Source organism: Rhincodon typus, chromosome 42 (assembly GCF_021869965.1).
Source record: "Rhincodon typus isolate 14 chromosome 42, sRhiTyp1.1, whole genome shotgun sequence".
NCBI classification, from domain to species: Eukaryota; Metazoa; Chordata; class Chondrichthyes; order Orectolobiformes; family Rhincodontidae; genus Rhincodon; species Rhincodon typus.
This window is the reverse complement of record NC_063373.1, coordinates 9,271,802-9,285,493: the sequence shown is the minus strand read 5'-3', so window position 1 is coordinate 9,285,493 and position 13,692 is coordinate 9,271,802. Positions and strand designations below refer to the sequence as shown.

Sequence of the window (13,692 nt, the reverse complement as noted above, 5' to 3'; positions counted from 1 at the left end):
TCAATGCTGAGTTAACATTTCTCCTGAGGACGATTGGTGATGAGACTTGAGATCCTATTGGAGCTTATGACGGGATGAGTGTTGTGCAGTGCGTTACAAACCATGGAATGATCTGATTAACCATTCGAATCAATTGAAGATTCTTCTTTGTAATGGTATCCTAACTTTTGTATGCATAGCTAAATTGTCAGTGATCTGGACATAAAAAAAAACTCAAGTGGTAACTGTAAGTAAAGTCGACACAAGATCGTATTTAGTACTTAGCGTTTCGATTGAAAACTGCTGAATTGACTTGATCTCGGATGCAAGCTTTGTGTTTTGCCTTTGTAATGAAGTGAGTTGGCTTCTCTGATCTGTTCTGAAGTCTGCCTGACTGTATGTCTGGTTAACTTCACTTTTGGAGTCAAAGCGGCTAAAATTGTTTGATGGCGAAGTACACGAAAACATCTTCACATACAAAGCGAATAACTGTGTTTCTCCAAAGTCCCAAAAAGTGCCTTCTTTTAAGCAGTTGTTCTTTAGACTTTCCATCTAGTTCCAGATCTAGATCATCAGACAGATAATAATATCTTCAGGTGGATAGAAGGCTCATGCGATTCACATCATCTTGGAAATTGACTTCCACGCAGGAAAAATGCAAAGATTTTCTTGAAAATGTGGAAGCACAGTTGTCTTCCCAAGGTTGGGTAGGCAAGTGGATCAAGTTTACAGCTCATGATCTTATTTTATTTTGGGGCAGTATGGTGGCTCAGTGGTTAGCAATGCTGCCTCACAGGACCAGGGACCCGGGTTCGATTCCAGCCTCGGGTGACTGTCTGTATGGAGTTTGCACGTTCTCCCGTTGTCTGCGTGGGTTTCTTCCAGGTGCTCCAGTTTCCTCCTACAGTCCAAAGATGTGCAGACTAGGTGGATTGGCCATGCTAAATTGCCCATGGTGTTCAGGATTGTGTAGATTAGGTGGGTTATAGGGGAATTGGTCTGGGTGGGATGCTCTGACGGTCATTTTGGACTTGTTGGGCCAAAGGGCCTGTTTCTGCATTGTAGGGGTTCTATGATTCTATGATGATGAAAGTGGTCGGATTAAATTTATATTTCACTAAAGGTTGTAATAAATTGGAAAAGTTGCGCCATGAAAGATGTTCTGACGTTGAATTATTCCAGGTTGGAAATGAAAAACAAACTCTGATGTTAACCAACTACTGTTAATAATAACTGTGGACTTATTTCGGGTGAAACGAATATCTACTTCAACATTCGTGTCATATTGTACATATGAAATTCTCTTTTTTCTGGTGTGCTGAAGGTAAGAAGAGGTGCCTTTGATTTGTGTTTATAGATAGTGCTTTTGGCCATTGTTTTTGCAACATGCATTTAAACATTAATATTATGTCCTATAATCCTTTCTGCACTTAACTGGAAGCTTGAAATTAATTTGAAACTTACTGCTTCCCTCAAAGTTCCCTGCAACAGTTTCGAATGTTGACCATCTAGTTCGAGAAGAGTTCCCAGATGTCAAAGTTCGATAGTGGCAGTCATCAACCTATAGGAGAGCAGAATCGCTGCCACATGGTGTTTATTTGAGGATAAGCATGACTCGAATTTTGCATTAGAAAGAAGACAGCATATTTGCCCATGCTGCTTCTTAGATCAATAAAATATTTCAATTAATCTCAAGTTTATAGCTCACAACCCAGATGCTGTTGACAAATACAACAGTAATGAAATGAGTACATTGCTTATCAGGACTCCAGCATCAGTTGGAACGTGTAAATTTCTGAAAGTACAAAATGAAATGTTCATTAAAACTGCTTTCTTTATTGTTCTGTTAATCTGTCCATTCTGACAACCATTCTGATAGAAGGAATAACAATGAAATTAGGTGCTGAGTGACACAACTCGTTTGCTTTTTGAAATAACTGTTCTTGATAATGATGTTATTCCAGACTAATTGTGTCAGTGGGGAGTTGCACGTGGTATAAGAGAGGGACCGTTAAGCGTTTGACACAGTTCAACTCAGATCACACCTGCCCTTGAAGGATCTCCATAGAAAATCAGGAAATGCATGGACAAGTAACTGGTCCAGTATACTACCACTTACTATCACATTCTTGCTGCATTTGGTGTACCAGGTGAGTCACTGTGACCAATTATCTATTTTACATATCCTTCTGACCTATTTCCCTGCTATCGCTATATTCTAAGCTATGTAAATACAATCTACTTCTCTCCCATCCTTCATTAAATCAATCAATATATTGCAAACAGGCACAGCAGGCAATTCAGAAGGCAAATGACATGTCACCCTTTATCGTGACATTGCTCGAGTTTCAGAGCAAATAAAACTTTCTTTGATTGTTTAGAAAATGGTAATATGGACATGGTGTTTTGTGTGCAGGTCTTCTCCCCTTACTTAAATAATGATTTACTTGTAGCAGGAAGGGCAGCACAGGTTCAACACACTAATACCAGGGAACATGTGGCACACTTGTGAGGGGCGATTGAAGAATTCAGGTTGGGATTCAAATGATATTATGAGGGTGAGAGTTGATATCATAGAAAATTGTAATCATTCTAATGCAATTAAGAGAGGGGATGCAGAAAACACGTTTCCACTGGCGTTAACAATGGCATCAAAGCATATGGAAAATGCAAGAATATAGCTTTGAGGCAAATTAACAACTTTGATCATCTTAGTGGAGCAGGTACCAGGTGCTGAATGGTCTACTCTTGCTCATATGGTCATATATTAATAATTCTGGAACAGAATTTATATTTAAAGATAAGGCCCTCAATGATTCATGACAAAGATATAGGTAACCATTCGTTCTGAAATAATACATTTTTGATTTTGTAAAGTTAAGATTATTTTAGGTTAATTATTCAAATTCCACGGGATACCTCCTGCAATCGTTGGTCATTCATTACTGTTTAGAACTTAGATGCTTATTTTCTATTATTATGACTTTAGGGGATGGCGTTCAACACTTCTTTTCTTATTGTTGCTGATGCCAATGTAATGGGTCCAAGGCACAAAGTTCTCAACAACTGGAAGAGTTTTCAATTGTTTATACTAGAAACAGAGTAACACAGAACACAGAACTACACAGCGACAGGCCCTTCCGCCCATCAAGTCTGTGCTGACCATAATGCCATTCTAAACCACTCTCATCTGCCTCGACATGGCCTGTGCCCATCTTTCACTGCCCATGTCTGTCTAAATGCCCCTTAAACGTTGCTATCATACCTGCTTCTACCCTCTCCCTTGACAGTACTTCCAGTTACCTACCACCCTCTCTGTAAGATAAAACTTGCTTCTTACATTTCCTTTCAACATCCCCCCCCCCCCCACCCCCCTCAAAGGTTAAACATATGCGCCCTGGGAGAAAGACTCTGACTATATCCCCTATCCAAGCTTATCGTAATTTTCGATAATTCTATCAGGTTGCCCCTCAGCCTACGTTGCCATTAAGAAAACAATCTAGGCTTGTTCACCTCCTCCTTATGGCTACTACATTCCAATCCAGGCAAGATATTGGTAAACCTCTTTTGCTGCCTCTCCAAAACTTACACATCTTTCTGATTTGTGATAACGAGAACATCACACAGCCCTCCAACTGTGGCTGAACTAAAGTCTTATAGATCTGCAATATAACTTACCAACTTTTATGCTCCTACCCTGACCAATGAAGGCTAGTATGTAGTACACCTTGTTTACCACATTGTAGGAGCAAATTACTCAGATGCTGGAATCTGTAATGAAAACAACAAATGCTCTGATGAAGTGTTATCTAGACACAAAACGTTAGCTTTCTGTCTCTCTATGGATGCAGTCTGACTCACTGTGATACGCAGAATTTGTTGTCATCTTTAATACCGTATTAACTTATGTTGCCACTTGCAGGGAACTATGGACTTGCACTCCAAGATCCGTCTGTAGATCACACACAGTGACGATGGCAGTGTTAAAAATATAACTTTTTTAATTGGGGGTGGTGTCTGTGTTTGGAAATTCAAGGCGTGTGTTGGCACTTATAATCAACACAACACACCAGAAGGTTGTAAATATACTGTCACTGTCTCAGAATGCTGGAATTATGACTTATTATTACATGATGTGAAAGCATCTGAATGACATAATTTGACCATAGGAGAGTATTCGCTGGCAGCTTCCATTTTTGTATGACCAACAATTCTGACCAGCTTCTGCAGTGGTGAAAGTATGCGTCTTGGTCGGCAATACCATTCACGGGCTCAAGTCATAACACCTAGAACTGGGTCGTGTATAAAGATGCTCCTTCTGCACCCACTGACCACATTTAAAATTGGGGAATCTTATTATGTTTCATTAAAACACTCCATTTCAAATCACACAAAGAAATTGAAACTTTCAGTTGCTTGATATCCACGGGGGGTGGGGGGATCAATATATGTAGAACTTGTGTTCATGCTTTCCCCTGTTAAATAAACAGATATATCAATGAATTAATAACTTAATGAATATGTAAATAAATAGATAAATAGACAAATAAAAAAGAGAAGTGGACATTGGACATTAGCTCTAGAATTAGCCTGAAGAAATATTAATAACACTTATTTGATCTAATAATTTAATGATCAATTCCATTTTAAAAATGTTTAATGTTTATGCACGCCATGTGCTGATACCAGCAAATGTAAATTGTTAAAAACTTTTCAGACCTGATTTTTATTTTTTCTACTATTGCCAATCCTCCCTGAAACTTCAGTTGATTATATGCTGTCAATGCAGTTTCAGTTGTCTGGACACTTATCTGCTGATTTGTTCTGGGCAACTCTTTTCACATTGGCTTCCCTTCATTCATCTCTGCTGCACTCATTGTGCAACATTGACCCCACACAATTTCAGTGTCAACATATCATCTGTTTTCTGATTTTCAATTTCCCCATAAAATATGTGGAAATATGTTTCCTGGAATCATATGTGGATATATGCCTGGAATCATATATCCAGTGATGTTCTCTCTGGATGCTGGCATTAAGTCAGCAACCATATAGCTTCAAATCTGCCAATGAGAACCCAACTGATAGTAAAAATGTAAATAAGCTTTGATCGCAAGGATGTATCCGATTAATTGCAGTCAACCAAGAACAAAACAAACAGTTTTTATCAATTTCCTTTTCGTTCATCTACAGCTAACCTAGTGACTATTGTGATTCTGTCTCTTGGAAGGTGTGGTGTCTCAAAATGTATCACCCGCTACCTGTTGTGGATGGCAGTAACTGACTTGCTGGTTATTATCACCGGAGTGATATTAAACCGGATTAGTGTAATTTATTTCCCAGTTCGTTTCCTATCTATGACTCCAGTTTGTAGCCTCAAAATTTATCTGACCTACGCAGCCAGAGACGGCTCAGTCTGGCTAACAGTTGCTTTCTCTTTTGATCGATTTGTAGCCATTTGTTGCCAGAAGTTTAAAAGAAAATACTGCACAGAAAACACTACAGGTGTTGTAATAGGAACAATCTGTGCTCTGAGCTGTTTTAAAAGCATCCCGTGGTACTTTGTATATGAGCCATTGTGTATGATTAAGGTGTCCCATGGTACTGTAGCATTAAATTAACATTTTATTCTGTACTTGCTTGGACAGTGTTTGACTGGATCGATCACACGTTAAATCCTCTTTTCCCATTCCTCCTGATGCTAACATGCAATGTTTAACAGTCAGAAATATTTTAACAACATTTAGCATCCGCAGGAGACTCCGTAGCCAAAGTGATGGACAGAAACAGAGCGACCCAGAGATGGAAAATCGTAGAAAGTCGATTGTTCTGCTCTTTACCATATCGGGCAGTTTCCTTTTGTTGTGGATGACTTATGTTGTAAATTTTCTGTATGTAAGAATCACAAAGGATTACCAGATCTCAGGTTTCAATGATCCAAGATTTATGCTCCAAGGAAGTGGAAACATGCTTCAGCTCCTAAGCTGCTGTACCAACACATGCATTTATGCAGCGACCCAGACTAAATTCAGAGAACAATTCTTGAAAATGCTGAAATATCCTGTGAATCTGACAATTAAAGCAGCACTACAAAGAAGACAATGAAATGAGTTTCCACAGAGTTGAGTGACATTTTATGGCTGATTCTGAATCTCCTTAATTGCATGTTAAAAGATTGGAACTCAACTGCAGGCACGTCCTTAACCTTGAGTGGCAGTGTTACTGAAACAAAAACAACCTGTTAACGTACTTCTATTCTCTTATATTCTGATTCTAATTTCCAAAATTTCAATCCTTCCAGTTTGTATGATCACTTCTTTCAGAAACTCTTCTCAAGCAGGGGAGATGCGACATTGGCCACAAAAAAAAATCCATTGCAGTTACTGGGTCCAAGTAAACAGACACCATAAATATGACCAAATGGTTTATAATGTCTCTAGCGACTCCTATGAAATAATTTCTACTCCTAACTTCACCTAATTCCAGCTACTTTTGTCAACTCAAATCTTCCAAGAGTTGACTTTATGATAAGGCAACATTTTCTCAGAGCATCTCAAAGCATTCATCACAAAGAGAAACAAACAATTTGGTACTTCATACCTTCATGGGAAACAAATAGTCATCAAGACCAACAAGTCATGAATTTTGTTTCATAGCTTTGCAATATGTGCATTTCAACAGCATCCCAAGTATCATTAATTATTATAAGGTTTATGTCTCTACTATATTTTTAAGTAGTATTGTCGAGATCCTCACCTGTTTCTGTTTGTAAAAAACCTGACATTAAAATCCCATTTGCAGATTTCGCTTCTTCCTTAAATCTCTGCCTCTGGTTTTGAATCATTATTAAATAGACATCCTAATTATCGTAGGAACGTTGTGATTTAATATATGTGTGTGTATCTCACACTAATCATAATATGAGTCGGCCATGCCAGTGTAAAATAGATAATATGTAATTATTCAACTATTTATTTCACGCTAAGACTTCCTTTGAATGACTTCGCCGGAGGTGCCATTCACAGCTCCCCAGATACTGAAATAATCCATGTAGAGTGCAACATGATTGGACAATCTCTGGAAGGGTCACTGGACCCGAAACGTTAACTCTGTTTTTTCCTTCACAGATGCTGCCAGACCTGCTGAGCTTTTCCAGCAACTTTATTTTTGCTCCTGATTTACATTATCCGCAGTTCTTTCGGTTTTTATTAAGATTGGACAATACTCAGATTTGGGCCGATAAGTTGCAAGTAACATTCATGCCATACAAATGTCAGGCTATGACCATCACCAATAAGAGACAATCTAACCACCACCCCTTGACATTCAATGGTGTTACCATCACTGAATCACCCTCTATCAACATCCTAGGGGTTATCATTGACCTGAAACTCAACTGAACTCATCACATAAACGCAATGGCTGCAACAGCAAGTCAGAACCTAGGAATACTGCGGCGAGTAACACATCTCCTGACTTCCCAAAGCCTGTCCACTATCCACAAGACAAGTCAGGAGTGTGATAGAATACTCCCCATTCGCCTGGATTAATGCAGCCCCAACAACATTCAAGAAGATTGACACTACCCCTGACAAAGCAGCTTGTTTGATTGGCAGTACATTCACAAGCATCCACTCCCTCCACCACCAAAGCTCAGTAGCAGCAGTGCGTACTATCTACAAGATGCACTGCAGAAATCCACCAAAGATCCTCAGACAACACCTTCCAAACCAACGACCAATTCCATCTAAAAGGACAGCAGCAGCAGATGTATGGGAATTCCACCACTATCAAGTTGCTCTCCAAGTCACTGACCATTCTGACTTAAAAATATATCGCCATTTGCACACTGTTGCTGGGTCTGAACTTGCTTAGACAGTGTTTGACTGGATCAACCGCATGTTAAATCCCCATTTCCCGTTCCTCCTGATGCTAACATTCAATGCTTTAACAGTCAGAAATATTCCAGCAACATTTAGAATCCGCAGGAGACTCTGGTATATTATGTCTCTACCGACTCCTATGAAATAATTTAGCATCCGCAGGAGACACAGGAGAATTGCTGGGTCAACATCCTGGAATTCCCTTCTTAATAGTATGGTGGGTCAACACACAGCAGGTGGATTGCAGTGGCTCAAGAAGGCAGCGCACCACCACCTTCTCAAAGGCGACTAGGGATGGTCAATAAATGCTGGCCAGCCAGCGACGGCTGCATCCCACAAAATGAACTTAAAAAGGGAGCAAATGTTTATGAGAGATAGGTGGAAATGACAACTTGTTCATCAGGGTTTCGGGCCTGATCTTCTTGATTACTACAGTAGTCTCAAGGAGGATAATGACCCACCGTTGATACTTATTTGTATAATTTTATGTATCTTCATAGGTTTCCAATCGCTCATCACATAATTTAAAACCTGTCTTCTGGATAACACATATCATAAATCTGTTCTCGATTTCTCTATCCAACAATATTGCTCAGTCGCTTCTGACTGCCAAAATTTTTTTATATGCTCTTCCTTCTATTGAGCACCAGGTTGTCTGCGATCCCCTTCCCACTTGTGGTGAGCGAGCCAATTCCTCAAGAATGCTCCATAGCTACTTTTCACTACCGCCCTCGCTTAGCATTTTGCTTGGAAACCTAGTAATCTTGCCGACTACGTGACACTTTGTGCCCTGCTCAGTGTTAACCTAAAAGAAGACATTTCTGTTCTCACAAACATTCCAATCATGTTTGCAGTTTGTTGCAGTAAATATGACATCAAACAGTATTGAGACTTTGGTTTACCACAGGACACCTTGCCGTCATGACTTTACTGGCATTGTCATCAATTGTCCAGTTGCCACCAGTTCATTTGAAAGCAGGAGGTAATGTATTGACCATCGAAATCGTTGTTCAAGGTATGTTTTCCTTTCTCCATAGTAATGTAGCGCCGTCTTCTCCCGTTTTATATCTATCTGCACTGACTAAAGCTGCACCTAAATTTAGAGGGATCGTTATTCACCCAGTTAAGTTCTGTACCAATTGCTCCATCATGAAATAAGAATAATTTGCATTGACATAGTCACCCTCACAATCTTAAAGCGTTTCAAAGATTAATTCAGGGTTCAGAGGATGATTCAGCACAGTTTATATTTCTCTGCAATCTTCCATAGCTTGCTGCAATCCAAAACTCCAGAGACACAGTAAAAGTGACACTACCCACCTCTGTTTCCTACAGCCCTGCATTATCCTCCTCATAGTGACATAGATACATATAGATCAACAACACAGAAAAATCCTTTGGTCATTCGGGTTTATACTGGGGATAACAAACCACCTAAGTATTCTAATCTCATTGTCCAGCACTTGGTCCATAACCTTGTATGCCTTGGCAACACAATGTGCATTTAAACATTTCTTAACTGTTATGAAGGTTTCTGCTTCCACCATGCTTACAGGTAGTGAATTTCAGACCCCATCACCCTCTGGGTGAGAAAGTTTTCCACACATTCTCTCTAAATCTTCCACCCCTTACCTTAAATCTAGGCTCACTAGATCTCTCCACCAAGGTTAAAGGTTCCTTTCTGTCTCCATATCTATACCCCTCATACTTTTATACAATTGTGTACCTTCTCAATCTCCTATGCTCTAAGGAAAACAACAGTCCATTTGATTTCTCTTCAGAACTGAAACTCTCCAACTCAGGCAATATACTGGCATATCTCCTTTGCACGCTCTCAAGTGCAATTGCATATTTTCTATAATGTGGATTTCAAAAATACAAACAATTCTGTAGCTGTGGCTAACTAGCATTTCATGAAGATCCAGTACAATCTTCCTGCTGTTAAATTCTATGCCACAAATATCAAATTTTCTTCCTTAACCACTGTATTTATTCCTCCCACTACCTTATGGGACTGATGGACATGGACACCATGCCGATCCTTCATGCTTCCCATGATCACACAGTTCATCATGCGTACCCATGCCTTGCTTGTCCTGCCAAAGTGCGTAGCCTCAAATTTATCCACTTGAATTCCATTTGCCACTGGTGAGCTGACCTGAATTTGCTGTCAGATTCCCATGTGGGACTTTATCCAAGGTCTCGCTTAAATCCATGAAGACTATGTAAAATGCACTGCCCTAGTCTACATACTTGGTCACTTGTTCGAACAAGTCAATCAATTTCACCACATGTGACACAAACATTGTGCTAACTGCTCTTTACTAATCCTTTTCATTTTATGTGCAGTTAAATTCTTATCCTCAGGATTGCTTCCAATAACTTCCCACCAGTGAGGTTACACTGACTAGCTTGTAATTGATTGATTGGTAGATTTTATTGTCACGTATACTGAAATACAGTGAAAAGTTTGGTTTATGAGTGGTACAGGCAGATCACAGCAAGCAACTGATGCACAGATCAAAAAGGCTTAGAGGCATACAGGTTACATTGCAGGTTACATTATTTGAGCCATGCAACAGTCTGATAATGGCCAAAAGAAGCTGTTCATGAACCTGCTTGTGTGTGTGTTCAGGCTTCTGTATCTTCTGCCTAACAGAAGAGATTGTAGGAGGCCTTATCAGGATGCGATGAGTCTTTGATGATGTTGGCTGCCTATCCGCGCCAATGAGATGCGTAAATAGAGTCTGTGGATGGAAAGTTGGCTTCCGTGATGGTCTGCATACCACCTTCTGCAGTTTCTTACGGTCCTGGGCAGTATGCTTTCATCAGTGCATCTAATAGAATTTGGTGAGGGACCTTATGGACATGCGAAATTTCCTGAGCTGCCTGAGGAAGAATAGGTGTTGTTGTGCCTTCTTGACTGTTGCATTTACATGGGAAGTGCAGGACAGGTCGTTGGTTATCATCACTCCAAGGAACTTGATACTCTCCATCCTCTCAACCTCAGTTCTATTGCTATTGATGGGGACATGTTCTCCTCCTTTCTTTCTGAAATCAATGATCACATCTTTAGTTTTGCCAACTTTGAGAGTCAGATTGTTTTCACTGCACCACGTCATCAAGCCTTCTATCTCCCTTCTGTATTTTGACTTATCATTGCTAGATATCTGTCCCACTACGTTGATGTTATCAGCAAACTTGTAGATGGCACTCATTCGGAATTTGGCAACACAGTAATAGGGGTACAGGTAGTAGAGTGCGGGATGAGGACGCATCCTTGGGGGTCTCCAATGTCGAGTGTTATTGTGGAGGACGTGCAATTATCTATCCTCACTGTTTATGGCCTATGGGTCAGAAAGCTAAGGATCCAGTTGCAGAGCGTGGAGCCGAAACCAAGGTCACACAGTTATGAGATCAGTCTGAAGGGAATAATGGTGATGAAGGTGGAAGATGTAGTCAATGTGCGGGAGTCTAGCACACGTGTTCTTGTTGTCCAGATGTTCCAGGTATGTTCCAGTCGTGCGCTGGTTTATCCCTTCCTTCCTTATTGAAAAATGGTACCACGTTCTCTGTTCTCCAATCCTCTAACACCTCTACTGGGGCCAGATAACAATTGAAAATTATTGCCAGTGCCCCTATTATTTCTTCCCTTGCCTCAGTCAACAGCCTGGTTAATTTTCACGTGGCCCCAAAGATTTATCGACTTTTAAACCCGCCAGACTACTCAAATGTTTTGATTACACCTCAAGTCTTCTCCTTGACGCCAATACATACATCCTCCCTCTCACAAGTGTGAATACTGACATTACATATTCATTTAGAACTCTGCCTATAAATGGAATTCCATGCACAAATTATCATTATGGCCCTTAATGAATTCTAGTTAACTTTCTTGAGTCATCCTTTATCCTTAATGTACTTGTAATATAACTTTTTTTTCTTTATTTTACCTGTCATTCTGAAGGGGGACGATGAACAGCCAGAGGTCATTGTCTATCTATGTCATTTGCATTGATGTGCACAAACAGATGGGGTCCAGCAAAACGAGTATAGGGAGTCAGGTAAGAAGTTAAAAAGCAGGACTTCAAGGGTAGTGATCTCCAGATTACTCCCGGTGCCATGCACCAGTGAGGATAGAAATAGACAGGTAGACCAGATGAATGCATGGCTGAGGACCTGGTGTAGGGGCAGGGTTTTCATATCTTGGATCATTGGGATCTCTTGTGGAGTACAGGTACAAGAGGGACAGGCTGCACTTGAACCAGAGGGGGTCAATATCCTCGCAGGAAGATTTGCTAATGTTACCTGCAAGGGTTTAAACTAGATTGACAGGAAGCTGGGACTGTGAATAAAAGAGGGGGCATTGAGAAGTCAAGGGAAAATACATTAGCCACCAGTGCAAGTTACATTGCAGGACAGCCAGGGGCACAGTGAAGGAAGGGAAAAGACTTCTGGTTTAGTGTGCATTCATTTCAACACAAGAAGGCCTGACTGTTAAGGCAGATGAGCTCAGAGCATGGATTGGCTCCGTGAACTGGGATATTATAGCCATAACAGAAACATGGCTGAGAGAAGGGCAGGACTGGCAGCTCAATGTTCCTGGATACAGAAGATGCAGGCTTGACAGAAGTACAAGTAAGCAAGGAGGGGGAGTTGCCCTTTTAATAAGGGAAGACATAACAACAGTGTTTCGAGAGGATTTTTTTGAGGATCATCAAATGAGTCCATATGGTTAGAATTTAGATATAAGTAGGGGATGGTCACTCTGTTGGGACTGTATTACAGACTCCCACATAGCCAGTGGGTACTAGAAGAGCAGATGCGTAGAGAGATTCCAGATACCTATAGGAATAATAATTGGAAATTTTAATTTCCCCTGAATTGACTGGGCCACCCTGAATGTAAATGGCCTAGATGGGGTGGAATTTGTCAAATGTGTCCAAGAAAGGTTCCGATATCAATATGTAGAAGGCCCTACTCGCGACGTTGCAACACTGGACCGCTTCTCAGAAAACAAGGTCGGATAAGTGTCTGAAGTGTCTGAAGTGTCACTCGGAGAGCACTTTGGGTCCAGTGACCATAACTCTCCTAGCCTTATTATAGTTACGGTGGAGGTTCACAGTTTAAGGTGCTAAACTGGAGCAGTGCCAATTTTGGGGCCATTAGGCAGGATCTAGCAGAGGTAAATGTGTGAATCAGTTTGAAGGAAATGGAATGTCTGGCAAATGGGAGGCTTTTAAAAGTGTGATACCAAGAGTCCAGAGACATATGTCCCTGTTAGGGTGAAGAGAAAATCTGGCAGATTTAGGGATCCCTGGCTGAAGAGGGGTATTGAGGCTCTGGTCAGAAACAAGACGAAGGCATACATTGGATTTAAGCTATTGGGCTCAATTGAATAGCACAATCAAGAGGGAAATCAGAAGAGCGAAATTAGGGTGTGAGATGGATCTTGCAGATAAGATTAAAGATAATCCCAAGAATTTTTTTAGTTATATTAAGTATAAAAGGGTGGCTAGGGAAAGGATAGGTCCTCTTAAAAATCAGCATGGCTGTCTATGTGTGGTGCCACGTGAGATAGGAGAGATTTTTAATGAATATTTCTCCTCAGTGTTTACTGAGGAGAGAATCATGGATGCCAAGGAAATAAGGGAAACAAGTGGGGATGTTTTGTACCACAGACATATTACCAAAGAGGAGGTGTTTGCAGCCTTAAAGCGCATTAAAGTAGATAAGTCCCCTCAGCCTGATCAAGTTCATCGCTGGACGTCGTGGGAGGCTAGAGAATGAATTGCAGAGGCTCTTGCAGAGATTTTTGCTTCATCTTTAG

At 40.5% G+C, this 13,692-nt stretch overlaps 1 pseudogene; it reads left to right on the top strand.

Annotated features, from left to right (window-relative positions):
* The first annotated feature begins 5,249 nt into the window (after positions 1–5,249).
* Positions 5,250–6,084, top strand: LOC125487585 (annotated as a pseudogene).
* The last annotated feature ends 7,608 nt before the right edge of the window (positions 6,085–13,692 follow it).